The sequence below is a fragment of the Leptonychotes weddellii genome, chromosome 5, assembly GCF_054177405.1.
Source record: "Leptonychotes weddellii isolate Sample4059 chromosome 5, ASM5417740v2, whole genome shotgun sequence".
Classification (NCBI taxonomy): Eukaryota; Metazoa; Chordata; class Mammalia; order Carnivora; family Phocidae; genus Leptonychotes; species Leptonychotes weddellii.
The window spans coordinates 15,882,905-15,899,089 of record NC_138373.1 but is presented as its reverse complement, the minus strand read 5'-3'; the positions used below and the strand labels follow the sequence as shown (position 1 = coordinate 15,899,089).

The following is a 16,185-nucleotide window of genomic DNA, read 5'->3' as shown; positions in this document are numbered from 1 at the left end:
GGCGCCTGGGTGGCTCAGTCGTTAAGCGTCTGCCTTCGGCTCAGGTCATGATCCCAGGGTCCTGGGATCGAGCCCCGCATCGGGCTCCCTGCTCGGCGGGAAGCCTGCTTCTCCCTCTGCCACTCCCCCTGCTTGTGTTCCCTCTCTCGCTGTGTCTCTCTCTTCAAATAAATAAATAAAATCTTTAAAAAAAAAAAAAAAAGATTTACTTATGTATTTATTTGAGAGAGAGAGAAAGCCTGAGCTGGGGGCGGGGAGGGGCAGAGGCAGAGGGAGAAGCAGACTCCCTGCTGAGCAGCGAGCCTGATGTGGGGCTCGATCCCAGGACCCCGATCATGACCTGAGCCGGCTGAGCCACCCGGGTGCTCCGGGCAAATCATTTAAATTAACCTCTCTGCAACTCCTCGCCCTGGATGGCCAAGTGGGGATGACAGTAGTCCTGCCTCCAAAGGCTTTCAGGGGGATTCACTGGACTGGTGCTTAGAAAGCGCTGAGTCCGGGCCGGCCCGCAGTGGGTGCTGTAGGAGTGTTGTTGAAATGAGTAGCTGCCTCCTCTGCACCTTCCAGCCTGTTCTGTAAACACTTGGCCAGCTCTCAAGTCCCGCCCTGGGGACCTCGGGGTCGGGGTCCCGAGGAGCCCCTTTCCAGCCGCCTCCTCCTTCATGCCCTGGCCTGGCGGCCTGACGGTTCCGGTTGTCCCCAAGGCCCTGCTCACAGCTGCGGCTGGTGGTTCTAGCGTCTGGGGCCAGGGGCTCCGTGTATGGAGCCAGGAGGACGGTCCGCGGAATCCAAGAGCAGAAGAAGACCGTGGAACCTTGTCATCTGGCCCAACCCAGTTTTCTTGACTCTGACTCCCCACTGCCCCTGACAATGTAATCAAGACAGGTTGGGGGAAATGCAGTCTAAACCTGTGATGTTTCAGTCACATGGAAGGCTGAGTCCCAGATTGGAGGACTTGGTGTCACACGAGGCTTGCCTCTGGGCTGGCCTGTGGAACCCAGGCCCACAGGGCCGCTGAGGGGTGAGTAGGAGCCTGCTAGAGTGACGACACAGGTTGGCGGTGGCAGGAGGGGGGAACTGGGACTGAGCTGAGGCTGGTTACCGCTTCAGTCCCATCCCCCACCCCCCCCACCTGCCCCAGTGGCAGGGTGACGGGAGTGCTGTGGTTTCCCCTGCAGCTTCGAAGCTTCTTCATGCTCGCTCTGCTGTGGCTCTTCAGGCCTCCTGCTCGAAGCCCAGTTGGGTGCCAGCTCCCAGCTCCAAGGTCAGGTCACCCCTGAGAAGAGTGAGCCTCCCTGGTGGTGAGCACCAGCCAGCAATTCCTCCCAGCTTCCTTCTGCGTCCCCATCGGAGCCTGCAAACACTTCTGGAAGTCCTCTTCACTATGCAAAGGATGTGGGATACCCCGGCCCCCTTCCCCCCAAATGCCCTCTTGTTTGCCCTCTCTGCCCTGTCCCCTTCATGCCTGTGGGTGGGCCTGTCGGATAAGCCACAGGACACTGGTTAAATTGGAATTTCGGACAACCGACGAATAATGTTTTGACATAAGTATGTCCCAAATATTGGATCTGGAATTTTTATTTGCCAAATCTGGCGGTGTAACTCGGGGGCCTAGCGAATCCAGCTATGGAGAGGGGTGCTGGTCCCCCTTTCTCTCAGAGGCACCAAACTCCTTGGGGACCCTCTCTCTGCATTTCTTTCTCTTCCCTCTGCCCTCCCTCCTCCCCCCGACCTCCAACTGGCCCCAAGGACAAGTAGGGAGGAAAACCTCCACCAACTCAAATGTTCTCTCGGCATCCCCTTTCCAGCTCACTACAGTTCCTCTCCTCACACTCGGCCTCCCCTCCCCAGGCCCCTCTGTTCACACCTGGCACAACACTTTGAACTGGCAGTTTGGGCTCTGTGCCTCCATTCCCAGCTGCTTTTGTGGGGGTGGTAGAAAACAGAACCCTCAAGTGAATAGGCCACCACAAATCAACCCTCCAAGCTAATCCGCGGCACACACGTCCTCTGCTCTGAATCCCATTACAACCTGCCCATTTCACAGATAAGAACACTGAGGCCCAGAGAGGTTGAGCCCTCCCCCCAGGTCACACAGCTGGTGAGTGGAAGACTGGGGGTCTCTTTCAAGGGCCCCAGGGATGCCCAGAGTGGGCCCCTGCCTCCTCGGAGACCTGTCTTCCCTGCAGCAGCTGTGCAGACCCTGGAGGAAGGGGCTGAGCTGTTGAAGCCCCGGGTCCCCCTGGGTCCCCTAGGCCTTTTCACACGGGACCTGGTGCTGAAGCCGCCTGGTGAAGCCTCATCCCACCCCCCTCTGCAGCTGGGCCTCTGTGACATTTCCTCTCTGAGGATCAGCCACAGCCGTGCTGGGCTGGGGGAGAGGGAGGAAGAGGAGGCCCCTCACACGCATGGGAACCCAAAGTCTGACTGCTCGAGGTGGCCAGCCCCGAACGTGTGGGGCTCAGGAATGGGAAGACCCCTTTCGGAACCAGTGCAGCTGGGCAAGTCATTTCTCAGCTTCAAGTCTCCATTTCTTCAACCAAAAATGGGGTCAACGATATTTTACGTCACAGAGCTGATGGAAGGATTCAAAATGGCCTTCGGAGCTCCTGGCTCATTCAGTCAGTGGAGTCTGCGACTCTTGATCTCAGGGTTGTGAGTTCAAGCCCAATGTTGGGCATAGAGTTCACTTAAAAATAATAAAATAAAATAAGGGGCGCCTGGGTGGCTCAATCAGTTAAGCACCCGACTCCTGATTTTGGCTCAGGTCATGATCTCAGGGTTCAAGCCCTGCACTGGGCGTGGAGCCTGCTTAAGATTCTCTCTCTCCCTCTGCCCCATCCCCGCCCCCCCCCAAAAAAGAAAAGTGAAATAAAAAATATTTTTAAAAATGGTTTTAAATCATAAAAATTAATGGTTAGCACTTAGGACGTATTATATAGCAGACACTGTTCTAGGCACTTTACATAATGCATAAAATTACTTAATCCTCTCAACCACCCTAGGAGGTAGGTACTATTATTATCCCCACCTTACAGATGAAGAAACTGAGGCAGAGAGTTGAAGTCGCTGCTGGAGTCAGTAATTCAAACTGAAGGCTCGAGGGTCCAAGCTATTGATGACTACAGCTTCCTTGTTAAACAGCACAGAAGTATTCCTCCAAATCAGGGATCACCAACTGAAACGGCCCCTGACGAAACAGATGTCATGGAACAGAGCAGAAAATCCAAAAACAGGCCAGGGGAATTTTGAGAATGCAGCACCATTTCAGATGAGTAAAGAAAATATGGATTATTCTCTAAGTGGCGTTGGGACAAGGTTTTGCCACCTGAAATAAATAAATAAATAAATAAATAAAAGCCTGCTCCGTACCTCACACCTTACACCAAGGATAAATTAAAGATTTAAATGGAAACAATAAACCACTACGTAAAAATTTAAAAAACAAAAACAAAAAAACTTCTCATAGCAAAAGCCCCAGTGATATAAACAGCAATAGAGAGGTAATACAGGCGGGCTTGCTTTGTGAAGATTCATCAAGCTGCGCACTTCTGATCTGATACTTTGCCGTGTATGTTATACTTTAGAGGTCTTTGTGTTTGTTCTGTTTTGTTTGTTTGTTTTTATAAAAAGGGCCAAACTGGGAACACAACAAACTGGGAAAATGTATTTGCTCCCTCAAATAACAAAGAGGTAATTTTCCTAATATGTAAAGTGTTTCTAGAAATAAACAAGAAAAAACTACTCGAAAAAGTGACAATGTATACAAATGGGTCACAGAAAAGAAAATACAGATGACTTTTAAACACATAAAGAGATGCTCATTTCTTCGTGAAAAGAGAAATGCAAATTAAAACTGCAGCTAGATGCCTGACAGTTTGGCAAAAAGTTAAAGAGTTCAATAGCGTTCTGAGTTGGCAAGGATGTGGGGAGACAGGCGCTGTCGGGTATTGTTTGTGGGGGTGTCAGCCGGCCCCCTCCCCCGAAGGGGAATTTGCCAATATCTATCAAAATCACACATGCTTGTTCACTTTGACCCAATGACTCCACTTCTAGGGATTCGTTATACAGAGATACTCCCACATATGATAAATGCCTTATGTATAAGGTTGTTCACTGTGACTTTTTTGGGGGGGTTTTTTTTGGCAAATTATTGGAAACCATCTAAAATGTCCATCCCCGGGGTGGGGGTGGAGGGTTGGGGTAACTGGGTGATGGACATTAAGGGGGGCACGGGATGGAATGAGGACTGGGTGTTATTTAAGACTGATGAGGGCACCTGGGTGGCTCAGTCGGTTAAGCGTCTGCCTTCAGCTCAGGCCATGATCCCAGGGTCCTGGGATCGAGCCCCACATCGGGCTCCCTGCTCAGCGGGGAGTCTGCTTCTCCCTCTGCCCCTCCCCCTACTCAAGCTCTTGCTCTCTTGCTCTCAAATAAATAAATAAAATCTTTTTAAAAAATAGACTGATGAACCACTGAACTCTACCTCTGGAACTAATAATACACTTTATGTTAATTAATTGAATTTAAATAAATTTTTAAAAATAAAATTAAAAATCAATCAATCAATCAATCAAACGTCCGTCCCTGGAGAACTAGTGAAGGCATATCCATACAATGGTAAACTATGCAGCTATAAAAAGGAATGGGTCCCCGGTGATGCTGTGAAGCTGGCATGTCTCCCTGGACTGCTCACCTCACAAGGTCCCTACATCCACAGGTACTCTGCTTACATGGTGGATGCTGCAGATCTATCTGTATATTGTGACCATTTTCTGGAATACACTTATTCTTATTTGAACAAAATCAACATATGACAACAGTTTTCCAACAAGTGGAAATAAAGTCTCTGGGAAAGGGAGCATCTTTTTCTAATTTGTACAAAGACTCAGAAGCCTCTCTCAAGTCTTTTTTTTTTTTTAAGTCATCTCTACACCCAACATGGGGCTCAAACTCCCACCCCCGAGATCAAGAGTTGCATGCTCCACCGACTGAGCCAGCCAGACACCTCCCTCCAGTTTTTTTTTGTTTTTTTAACACCCAAGAGAATTAGACTATTATTTTGCCTGAGCTACCATAGTCAGGTCTCTGTTACTTACAGTCAAATTTAATTCTAACCGATAGAGCAACTAATTTTTAAAAAAATTTTAAATAGAGGGTCATCTGGGTGGTTCAGTCAGTTAAGCATCCAACTCTTGATTTTGGCTCAGGTCATGATCTCAGGGTCATGAGATCGAGCCCTGAGTCGGGCTCCACACAGAGGATAGAGCCTGCTTAAGATTCTCTCTCCCTCTGCCTCCCACCCCACTCACGCTCTCTCTCTTTCTTTTTTTAATATTTTATTCTTTTAAAAGATTTCATTTATTTGTTTGTCAGAGAGAGAGAGAGTACAAGCAGGGGGAGTGGCAGGCAGAGGGAGAAGCAGACTCCCCACTGAGCAGGGAGCCCGATGCGGGGCTCGACCCCAGGACTCCGGGATCGTGACCTGAGCCGAAGGCAGACGCTTAACCAACTAAGCCACACAGATGCCCCTCACACTCTCTCTCTTAAAAAAATAAAATAAAATAAATAGGAAAAAATTCATCTTAAATTCATATGGAATCTCAAGGGACCCCAAATAGCCAAAATAATCTTGAAAAAGAAGAAGAAAGTTAGAGGTCTCACGCTTCCTGATTTCAAAACGTATTACAAAGCTACAGTAATCCAAACAGTGTGGTAGAGGCATAAAGACAGACATATAGACCAAAGGAATAGGATAGAGAGTCCAGAAATAAACCATCGCATACATGGTCACATGATCTCCACCAAGGGTGCCAAGACCACTCAATGGGGAAAGGAGAATCTTTTCAACAAATGGTGTTGGGAAAACTGGATATCCACATTAAAAAAAAAAAAAAAAGTTGGAGCCTTACTTAACACCATATATGAAATTGAACTTAAAATGGATTAAGATCAGGGGCTCCTGGGTGGCTCAGATGGTTAAGGGTCTGCCTTGGGCTCGGGTCATGATCCCAGGGTTCTGGGATCGAGCCCCATGTCAGGCTCCCTGCTCAGAGGGTAGCCTGCTTCTCCCTCTCCCTCTCCCTCTACCCCTTTCCTGCTTGTGCTCTCTGTCTCAAATAAATAAAAATCTTTTTTAAAAAATAGGAGAAAATATCTGCAGATCATACATCTGAAAAGGCGTTAATATCCAGAATATATGTAAAGAGCTCCTACAAATCAACAACAAAAAACCAAAAAACTAGATTTTAAAAATGGGCAAAGAATTTGAATAGACATTTCTCCAAAGACAATACCCAAATGGCCAAAATGCACATAAAAAGATGTTCAGGGGCACCTGGATGGCTCAGTCGGTTGAGCATCTGGCTCTTGATTTCAGCTCAGGTCATGATCTCAGGGTCATGACATCAAGCCCCACAATGGGCTCCATGCTCAACATGGAGTCTGCTTCACATTCCTTCTCTCCCTTTCCATCTGGCCCTTACCTAACTGCTTGCACTCTAAATAAATAAACAAACAAATAAATAAATAAAATATTTTTTAAAAAGGAAAAGATGCTCAACATCATTCATTAGGCAAATGCATATTAAAACCACAATGAGATATCACCACATATACGATGACTACTATAAAAAAAGTAGAAAATAACAAGAGTTGGCACGGCCTCAGAGGAATTGGAACGCTTCTGCCCTGTGGGTAGGAATGTAAAATGGTGCAGCCACGATGGAAAATAGTATGCCATTCTTAAAAAAAAGAAAAGGAAAGAAAACTAGCTTTACCATAGTGATCCAGCAATGCTACTTTGGGTACATACCCAAAAGAATTGAAAGCAGAGTCTGGAAGGGATATTTGCACACCTGTGTTTATAACAGCATTATTCAAAATAGCCGAGGGGTAGAAGCAACCCTGAGAGTCCACCAAAGGATGAATGGATACACAAAATGTGGTGTATACGTACACACTGGAATAGGATTCAGCCTTAGCAAGGAGGAAAACCGTGTCACCTGCTACAACATGGATGAATCTCGGGGACATGCTAAGCGAAATAAACCAGCCACAAAAAGACAAATAGTACACGATTCCAATTATATGAGGTCCCTAAAGTAGTCAAACGCATAGAAACAGAAAGTAGAAGGGTGGCTGCCAGGGGCTGGGGGAGGGGGACACGAGAAGGTGTTGTTTAATGCATACCGAGTTTTCGTTTTGCAAGAAGAAAACGTTCTGGAGATCTGTTGCACAACGATGTGAATATACTTAACACGATTCAACTACACCCTGAGAAATGGCTAGATGGTTGCATTTTCTGTTATGTGTGTGTTTTTTTTTACCACAATAAAAAAAAAATTAAATGCTGCGGCGGGCCACTGGTTTGCAATCTCTCCTGTAGACAGTGTTCCCCCCGCACCCCCCCAGGGGCCGGGCATGTACCACTTGCTTGGACAACAAGGACCGTGGGGGAACTTGTCACGTAGGGGCTGACAGGCTTAAGCTCTCTTTTACTTGGTTCATTCGACAACACTTACCAGGCGAGCCAAGCTCCAGGCCCTGGAGTGACAGAGATGAGTGGGGAGCTCCCAGTCTGGAGGGGACAAGGACAGAAGGGGAACTCATGAAAAGATCAGCTTTGACGATACCAATTCAATGGGGTTGCAGGATACAGGGTGACTGGGAGGGCACGAGATTATAGGGAACGGACCAAAAGGGCTCTGAGAAGGGGAACTTCATCTGAGATCCCAGTGACAGAAGCTGGGGGCCTGTGAGGATGTGCAAGAGCTCCAGGTGGAGGGAGAGGGAGGGCAGGGACCTGGAGGCAGGGGCAGGCCTGGAGGGTGTGCGGTGGGTAGGGGCAGGGAGGCCTGACTCAGGAGCCTCTGCGGGGAGGATGGCTCAAGTGCTCTCAGCAGCCCTGTGTGCAAGAAACAGATAAAGCCCAGTCTTCTATTGGCATAAATTTGCTTTGTGAGTTCAAATGTATCATTCCCTTTTATGACCAAAAAAAAAAAAAATTAGAACAATAAACTATATTTTCCTAGAGTAAACAGACAGCCCTCAAGCTCTTGTATTTGCCTCCACACATCCAATAGCTGCTGAATCTCTGAATTAGCTCCTTGGCATGATTTAAAAACCACTGATCTGCCTGGGCCCCGTCACCCCCATTCGGCAGATGGGTGTACTGAGGCCCAGAGCGGGGAAGGAGCTCCAAGCAAGCCCAGGGCTGAGCAGGAGTTGGGTCTGGAGGTGAGGGGTGCCTGACTCCCAGGTCAGGGGTCTTACTGGGGCATGGGACGGCCCTGGGCCCTGCTTCCTTTATGGGGAGAACCTGCTCCCCAACCTTTGGGCAGTCTGGACATGGGCGTGAGGCCTGGGAGGGACAGCTGGGGGTCAAGCCAGTGGCTCGCTGGCTGGGCTGGGGGTGTCTGGGCACCCTGGCAGCAGTAGCCTCCTGCTCAGAGGACCATCCCCTCACTTGCTGCTGGGCGTCCAGGCCCCCTTAGCCCTCTCCCATGATCCTCCGGGCCTGGCTCCCCCTCCTGGGAATCTCTGCATCAGACAGCCCCCGTTGGTGTCTAATGCTTGCTGCCAGGATCTCCAAAGGAGCTGGATGGCTTCTCAGACTTCAGTGCCATGGCAATCCTCCCACAGTCTGTGTGGTGGCTGCTAGGGTCCCAGCCCAGCCACCGACAGGCCGTGTGGTTTGGGGCAGGCGGCCATGAGCCCGGCTGGGAGGGACATGGCAGAGCCGCTAAAGTGTCCTCAGTCTCTCTGGGTTTCCTAAGACTCCATCCTGAATCCACACGGAGGACTTCCTACCACACCCATAGCTGCCCGAGCCGATTTTCTTATTAGTGCTCTTTAGAATGACTTCCTTTTTATTTATTTTATTTTTTTTTTAAGATTTTATTTTTATTTCAGATTGAGTGAGAGAGAGCATGAGCTGGGGGAGAGGCAGAGGGAGAAGCAGACTCCCCGCGGAGCAGGGAGCCCGACGCAGGGCTCGATCCCGGGACCCCGGGATCATGACCTGAGCCGAAGGCAGACGTTTAACCGACTGAGCCACCCAGGCACCCCAAAATGACTTCCTTTTTAAACTGAAATTCATTTCCAAGACAACGAAATGGAAAACCAGTGTTGCTTGCCCTAAGTTAAAACAAATCCAGCAAAACCAAATCAAATTAAATTCCATAGAGCTGCCTGCTCGGGGCGCCGAGCTTGAGGTTTTCTCCCTCTCTTGAGGGGAAGGCAGAGCAGCGAGGGTTTCGGGGTGTCAAAGGGCAGAACCCAAAAGAGCCTCTGTCTGTAACCAGAATCATTGAGAAGAAAACGACTTTGTCTCCCCAGGGGATTTAAGGCACGTTCATGCTGCCTCTGCACGAAGGGGCACCTCTAGGGCACACCCAGACTGTGGCGACCACCTGTCTCCTCCAGAGTCCTGGCGCATAGAGGGTTCCTAGCTGTGTGACCTTGGGTGGGTCACTCAACCTCTCTGTGCCCAGTTTCCCCATCTGTAAAATAAAGTTGGTAACAGTACCCACCTCACAGGGGCGTCGTGAGGATTAAAGCAGTTAAACACAGAAGCTCCCCGCCCCCACCCCGTAGAGATGGGAGAGAATGAGGTGCAGGGAGGGGAAGGGACGGGCTCAGGAGCACCTGGGAGCCTCCCTGCTCTCAGCCTCTCTCAGCCCCGGCCAGCCTCACCCTCAGGCTCCCCTGCACATGCCCTCCCTCCTGTCGCTCATCCCCAAGTCCCCTGAGCCCCTCCCTGCTCTGGCCAGGCTGCTTGATTGACTTCTCGCACCAACCCTGTGAGGGAGCTCGCTCATCAGGCCCAGTCCACAGAAGGGGGCATTGAGGCCCAAAAAGGGGACATAATTCCTCTGTCTCTGTGTGCACCACACAGAGGGTAGGAGGAAGACGCAGGGGGTTCTGGGCTCCCCCACCCCCATCCAGCCCCAGCCGCCCCCCCACGCATTATCTCTAGGCCGCAGCAGCTGAGCCTCCCAGTATCTCTCTAATCCCCCAAATTTCCGGTTCCCCAAAGACAACTCAGGATGTGGGGAGGGAGGGGCAGGGAGAGGAGGAGGGAGACAGAGAACGAGAGAGAGATCACAGAGAGAGACAGCCACAGAGAGATGAGAGAGACAGAGACACAGAAAGGAGAGAGACGATCGGAGACAGAGAGCCGCACAGAGACAGAGAGACAAGGCAGAGAGACAGATGAGAGACAGCGCTTCCAAGACAGATGAGCAACAGAGGGAGACAGGCGAGATGGGGAGACACAGGTGGAGAGAGAGAGCCAGAAAGGGGAGGGGTGCCGCAGACACAGACCCGCAGGGAGACATGAGCGGAGGCCAAGAGTCTGAGGCTGAGGCAAAACTAAAAGTGGCAAGTGGGAGAGGGAGTCAGTCGGTGTCGGGTGGGAGGCACGAGGTGTTGGGGGGCATCCGGAAACAAAGGAAAGTGGTGAGTGTGGGAGCCAGGTGGGAGAGGGTGAGGAAAGCTCAGAGACCCGCTCAGGTATACAGGGAAGCAGCCAGGGACAGGGACCCAAACACGTAGGCCAGAGGGGCCCAGGGGAAGGAGACCAAAAGCCCCGCTTCCCCCTCTTTCTTGGAGCCCCCACAGGGCCGCAGATGCTGCACGCGTCCACCCACTGGGCTCACGAAGCCCTGTGTCCTCGAGAAAAGGGACTGTGTTCAGGCCCAGCCCCTGCAGCCCCAGAGCCAGCAAGCCCTGGAGACATCCAGCTGGTGTGCTCTGAGTGGACTCAGCTGCCCACCCTGCTCAGGGACAGAGGGGGGCTGAGGCCTGTGGAGGGACCTCGTGGGCACAGAAGAGGCACTTGGGAGCAGGGGTGGCCTGGCTGCTCAGGGAGGGAGTGCCAACACCCTGCTTGGTCTGGCCACCTGCCGTCTGCGAGCCTCAGCTTCCTCATTTGTCCAAGGGTGGTCATGAGAAGAACGTACGCAGGGCCACGGTGAAGGTCAAACATGTGTGAAGTGTGTGGCACGGCGTGACATATGTAGGTGCCTGAAGGTGGGCCTGTTGAAGTTGATGCTCCACAGCATCCTGTCTAGATGAGTCAGGGCCCTTTCATTTGCAAATGACAGAAACCCAGCTGGATGGAGCTGAGCCAAGTGAAGGAAGGGTGTTAATAAACTCAAATAACTGAACAGTTCTTGGGTGGATCCAGTTTCGGGCACAAATGGATCCCGGACCTCAACCCACATTCCCAAGAACCTGTCTCCCTGGCATGGCACTGCTCACCTCTGTTCTGCCTTCTCTCTCTTGGGCGCCCTTCCCGTGGTGGCCTTTGGCGGCTCCAGGCTCATGTCCTCCCTGTTGGCTGGTCCCAGAAGACAGAGAGAGAGAGAGCGCATGCCTTATTTCCCAGAGTTCTCGCAAAAGTCCCTGTGCAGAGCACAATTTACTCTCTGTGGAATTTCTCTTTTGGTTTGCCTCTTTGTTTTCTCCTTTTGGTAAAAGTCTAACATTTAACCAGAACGCAGCCTCCCTTCCCCCACCCCAAAGTAGGCTGTGCTTCCATAAATAACTTTGGAATGTGCTGTGTGACCTTAAGCAAATCACTTAACCTCCCTGAACCTGTTTTCTCTTCTGCAAGGAGGGCTCCTACCTTACATAGACAGGAGTGTAGTGAGACTCACTGAAATGATGAGTGTGACACAGTGCATCTCAACAGCCATCCTCCTTTCTACCAGCAACAGCCCCTAAGCTTGGGAGCCTTCCCATCTCCAGTCCCTCAGAATTGGGGGTGCAGTGTATGACACAGGCCTAAGTCAGTCAGCACACGGCATTGTCCCGGCCAGCAACTGGTTCAGGGAGTCACGTGCCCCAAGCTAGGGCAGGTAGAGGAATGTGGGGCTTTTGCTGGAGAGGCTCAGACAGTGTGCTCCCCAGGCTGGGAACGCAGAAGCACGTGGTCTCTGGAGCGGCTAGAACTGTCACGTGACCACACAACGGGAGCCTACAAATGGAGGCATTAGAGAAAGGAGGGCTGAAGAGAAACTAGAAGGTGGTGATAATATTCAGGCCTCTGACTCCAGCCACCCCTGATCATTTCCTACCTTCTCAGCAACCAGGGATCCCATCCTTCTACTTCCGGCGACACCTTTTGGGGCTATGGACCTCAGAATGAGAAGGTTTTACAACTGAGGTCCAACATCCTCAAAGGTCCCCAAAGTTCAGAAATCTAGTGGCGGAGTCGGGACTAAAATGAAGTCTCCTCGCTTGTATTCCAGTGCACTTGCCACCAAACGTGGTCCTCTTTCTGGAATCCTTGCTCATCAGCTCCGAGACTAAGAATACCAAGTAAACAAAGCAGAAGTAAGGAAAACCTGGAGAGATTTTCCTGAGGGGATCAAAGAGGGGGAAATGGGATGCAGGGCACGCACGAGGGAGGGGTGCCTGGGACAGATGGGCCACCTGCCTTAAAGTCTTCTCCGGGGTGTCTCTGAGAAGCAGTTAGAAGAGGGGGAGGGGGAGGGAACAGGCGAGTCTGGAGTTTTCTCACATGGGTTACTAGGTACACATCATTAGACCAGGGTGGCCTGATGGTGGTCACGATTTGGTGAACATGACAGCAGCCGTGGTGATGTTAGAAATCTTTCTTCTGCAAGTGACAGGCAGCCCGGCTCAAATTAGCCTAAGCACACACATAAAAAAGTCGATTGGCTCTTCAAGAAGTAATGGCTTCAGGAACACTGATCTGGGTGCTTAGACGGGCTATCAGAACTCAACTTTTCTATTTCCATTTGTGTCCTCTGCTTGCCTCTGCGGCGCCTTCACGCACAGGTTTGCACAACGGAAGCCTGCAAACCCTGCAAGCGGGGACCTCCCCCTCGGCCTTACGCCCGGGCCCGAAGAGCTTCTCTTTGCCAGGAGTTCCACCCAAAGTCTCAGGAACGTGTCTCATTGGCCTGAATTGGGTCACGTGTTCCAGTATCAACCAATCACTGGGCCAGGGGGTGGGAGATAACGGTTGGCCATCCTGGGTCCCGTGCGCATCTAAGGCCGCAGCCCCGCGGAGGCGCGGGAACATTGCCCAAAGCAAATCCAATGGCGGCGCGGCACTGGAAGGAGAAGGAATGGATGCTAGGAAGACGAAAACAAAAAATGCCCTCGGGATGCCTGGGTGGCTCAGTCGGTTAAGCGTCTGCCTTCGGCTCGGGTCATGACCCCAGGGTCCTGGGATCGAGTCCCACATCGGGCTCCTTGCTCAGCAAGTAGCCTGCTTCTCCCTCTGCCTGCTTCTGTCTCTCTCTCTCTCTGATAAATAAAATCTTAAAAAAAAAAAAAAAGATAGACAGTTGAACAGTATTTCTTAAAACAAAACAAAACAAAGCAAAAGCCCTCTATAGAGGTTATAAGATGGTCTGCAAATTGCTAATAATAACTTCCCCCCCCCCCCCAAGTCAAAGAAGTTCGGGAAATCCCAGATTAGGCAAAGAGAAACAGATTATTTTATCCCAGGATCTCTCCCGAGCCATGAACTTCCTACTGCGCGTTTCGTTTCGTCTCTGCAAGGGGGAATGAGAGAACGCTGCTTTTCCCCGGCGCTGGCGCTCCCGACCACGGAATTCTTTCTCGAGAAGCTTCCCCCAGGATTCAGAGGCCACAAGATAAGTTTGGGGAAAAACAACACCGAACAGCACAAAGAGCCCAAGCCGTCACTGTCAGTGAGTCCTGGCCCAAGCAGCTGCTGCGAACACCTGCCTTCGTTGGCTCAAGGCTTGCTTTGGCCACCGGGAGCCAGAAGTTCCGGAGAATTAGGTGGCGACTGCTGGGCAGAGATGTGGAAGTACCCCGCTCCCTCCCCAGGACGGCCTGGCCCACACCCACGTGCTCTGGTGTCACCCGCAGGCTCTCCCTGACTCCCAGTGCTGTCATAGGACCGTGCCCCAGGCCCAGTAGTAACTGGCTTTATAATGCACCCTTGTTGGATGCCTTCTTCTTCCTGTCTCACTCCCCTACTCCTCTGCCAGTGTTTTGGGACCACCTCCCAAATAAACCACTTGCACTAGGACTCTCACCTCAAGGACTGCCTCTGAGAGAACCCAAATCAAGAGAGCTGTTGCCTACCGATAACGGTAGCCATTCTAGAAGCACCCAGATGTCTCCCCCAGCGATTCCAGAGAACACTCTCTCTTATCACTACGTCGACCTTTCCTCCGACAACAGACTTCAAGAAAAAAAAATTTATTTCTGCTCCCCAGCTTCAAGGGGATTCTTTCCACTGGCCACCCCAGTGGGCTCAGATACCCCAGCCCCGACCCCATAGACATCATTGCATTGACTGTCTGTCCTGCCTGGCCCATCGACTGGTGGAAGCAAAGCCACATGTTCTTGCTGGTCCAAGAAGCAAAAATGGGAAGCTGCTTCGTGCTTCAGGGAATGTCCCTACCCCCAGTCCACCAAGAAAAGGACCAGAGTCACCTTGGACTTCCCCATGCCTCACAGTGCAGGGCTGTCACGCCCCTTGCTTCGGCCTCTCAAGGATCTCATTCTACCACCTCTCTCCATTGTCCCTCCTTCTTTAGCCAGCCTACCACCACCTTTCCTGTACATATTCCCAACAGCCTCCTCTTTGCTTCCACCTCAGAGCCTTTGCACATGCTGCCCCTGAGGCTGGAACATCATATACAACTCACCTGCTTGGCCCAGACAGATCCGTGACTCTCAGCCTGTTTACTGTCTCTTAAAACTACCCTAACCGCCCCCCGCCATTCCCTCCTTGGGCCTCGGCCTCTATTATGAAATCACTCAGATATGCAAACACTTAAGAGAATAATATTTCAAACAGTTGCAAACCCAACCCTGCTTAAGAGTAAGACAGTACTTATCACTGAGGCCTTCCTGAATGCCTTCCCAACCATTCCGCACACTCGGTCGCCTGGTTGCCTCTCCCCTGGACTTGGTATTCCTCGTTGCTTTGCCTGTCTTGCATACGTGTGTATCCCTGAACCAGATATACCCGTTTTCAGGCTTTCAACTTCATATAAATAAAACAACTTGTTTTCCTGTTCTCACTCCATATTCTCTTGGTGATGTTTATCCGTGCTGACAGGTGCTGCCCCAGCGCGCTTTTCCCCGCGCTCATTTTTACCTGCTGGGGCGCATCCACCCACAGTGTGACCAGGCTATAAGTGCTCCACCCAGTCTCCCAGTGATCGCCTCTGTCTGCCCTTGCCCATCGCCATCGCAAGGCCAAGGCCGCCCCAGCCTCTGGTACCCGCCCCCTCAGTCCGCGGGCTATTCACTCAGGGTTTATACCCAGCAATTTGCTAGGTAAAGGGACCCACCATCTCCAGCCCTGCTGATGCTGCTAGATTGTTCTCCAAGGTGCTCGTACCAACATACCTTTTGATAAACTTTCTGCTCCTCAGCCCAGGCACAAAGGTGCCTCTTCCCTTGTCTGTTTCTTCCAAATAATCTCTGCCCGCTGACGTCCAGCCCATCCAGCCCTCTCCCCGGGCCTCCCTCCCCCACCTCTCCAGTCGGGCCCCTTACTAGCCTCCCTAGGAGAGCAGCCGGCGCTTTGGACAACCAGCCAGAGCAAGGACCTTGGCAGCAGGGACTCCAGAGGCCAACAGCTGCGGATGGAATCCCGGATTTACCACTTTGGCTGTGTGCCTTTGGGCAAATCGCTTCTCTCTGGGCCCGTTTCCCCACCCGTGAATCGGGATACCCCCAGTAAACTGCTCAGAGGGGAATGGCAGTGATTAAACGAGATAAGCATGGAAACATGGCAGGTGCTTGAAGAAGTTGTTACTATTGCCTTTGAAGCCCACAGAGGACGCCGACAACTCTCTGCATTACTCTGGGCTACTTTATCGTATGCAACAGAAACCCCAAGTCAAGCCGGTTGAAGACAACTGGGAATTTATTGGCCCACGTAACTGGGAAGCTGGAGGGGGTTTCTCGCTTCAGGTGTGCCTGGATCCAGGAATTCGGACTCCAACGGGAAGCTGGCCCTGTCCGCCTCTGGACCATTCTGTCCTCCACATCACCTTCATTCTCGGGCAGGCTCTCCAAGTAGGGGCTCTAGGAATATATTCATCCAGTTTACCAACTGCCATGAACAAGAGCTTCGCCTTCCAGACACTTCCTGCCCAAATCCCAGGGCCGGTCCTCAGGGGCCCGGGTTTAGGTTACGTGCCCAGAGCAGAG

At 51.4% G+C, this 16,185-nt stretch overlaps 1 protein-coding gene and 1 long non-coding RNA gene across 3 annotated transcripts in view; both read right to left on the bottom strand.

Moving 5' to 3' along the window:
• LAT (linker for activation of T cells) overlaps positions 1 to 16,185 on the bottom strand; it is a 419,561-nt gene that overhangs the window by 399,537 nt on the left and 3,839 nt on the right. The gene's annotated exons all lie outside the window — the stretch shown is intronic.
• On the bottom strand, positions 9,129 to 12,309 carry LOC145721398 (uncharacterized). Its single transcript, XR_014145071.1, has 4 exons — positions 12,084 to 12,309; positions 11,664 to 11,983; positions 11,266 to 11,344; positions 9,129 to 9,503 (listed from the first exon to the last, which is right to left on the bottom strand). It is a non-coding gene; the product is annotated as an uncharacterized LOC145721398 (long non-coding RNA).